Source organism: Aethalodelphis obliquidens, unplaced genomic scaffold (assembly GCF_003676395.1).
Source record: "Aethalodelphis obliquidens isolate GAN/ISIS:26980383/991018 unplaced genomic scaffold, ASM367639v1 scaffold133, whole genome shotgun sequence".
In the NCBI taxonomy this organism is placed as follows: domain Eukaryota; kingdom Metazoa; phylum Chordata; class Mammalia; order Artiodactyla; family Delphinidae; genus Aethalodelphis; species Aethalodelphis obliquidens.
This window is the reverse complement of record NW_020838077.1, coordinates 901,181-902,101: the sequence shown is the minus strand read 5'-3', so window position 1 is coordinate 902,101 and position 921 is coordinate 901,181.

The window sequence follows — 921 nt, the reverse complement described above, 5'->3', positions numbered from 1 at the left end:
TGACTCAGCACCTTGTTCTTTACTGTGAACAGAGTGGGCTTCAGCCCAGGGAGGGAGGCTGGGGAGACTCCACGTTGATGAAAAGGCACTGCAGTGGAGGGAATGGAAAAAGGTGTTTTATTGATCCATTGAGGGCTTAGCAGGGCAAAGCAGGACACTATTAGGACTGAGATTAGTGAGGGATGACATTAGTGGTTAAAAGTGTGGGCACTGGAGTCTAACTACCCGAGCTTCAGATTCTACCACATGCAAAAAATTTCCTTTATTCTCCAAGTTCTCACTTATGAAGATAAGACTTATCATCATCAGCACCATCTTCATCATCCAGCCCTCCGCAGGGTGGTTGCAAGGACAAGTGCTCACGATGGTTCTTGGCCCATGGAGCATGTTGGGTAAACACTAGCAACTGTTGCTACTGTTTAATGAGTTCTCTGACAGTGATGGGCAGGTGTGGGAGCCTGGAGCATTTGGCTGAACAGATGTGAGGCGTCTTCTTCCTAGGAATTAAGAATAACAAAAAAATATGACTGCTAGGAGGCAGCAGATGAGATGGCCCCTGAGTGCTTCCAGCCTTAAAAGTCTTTGTCTAAGAACTCTGAGCATCTTGGCAGGAACTGGATATCCACGTGAAAGAAAGTATTGAATGGCCAATGGAAAACAAAACAAAACATTGCTTGGGACTTTTGTAATTCTTTGGGTCCTCTTGGAGAAGTGCCTTTTTGAAGCTCACTTTTTCTCTTTCCCCATAGCACTGATGTTTTTAAAGCGATTTTCATTGTTTTGCAAAAGAGCTACAGGGATTGGATGGGCCCTCTCATTTCACCATCCTGTGGAAGACCCAAGTTCTGAAGTTCCCTGAGAGCATGGGTGGTTAAATCTTGGACCAGCAGTACTTGAAAACCATTCTATTGTGATTATCCA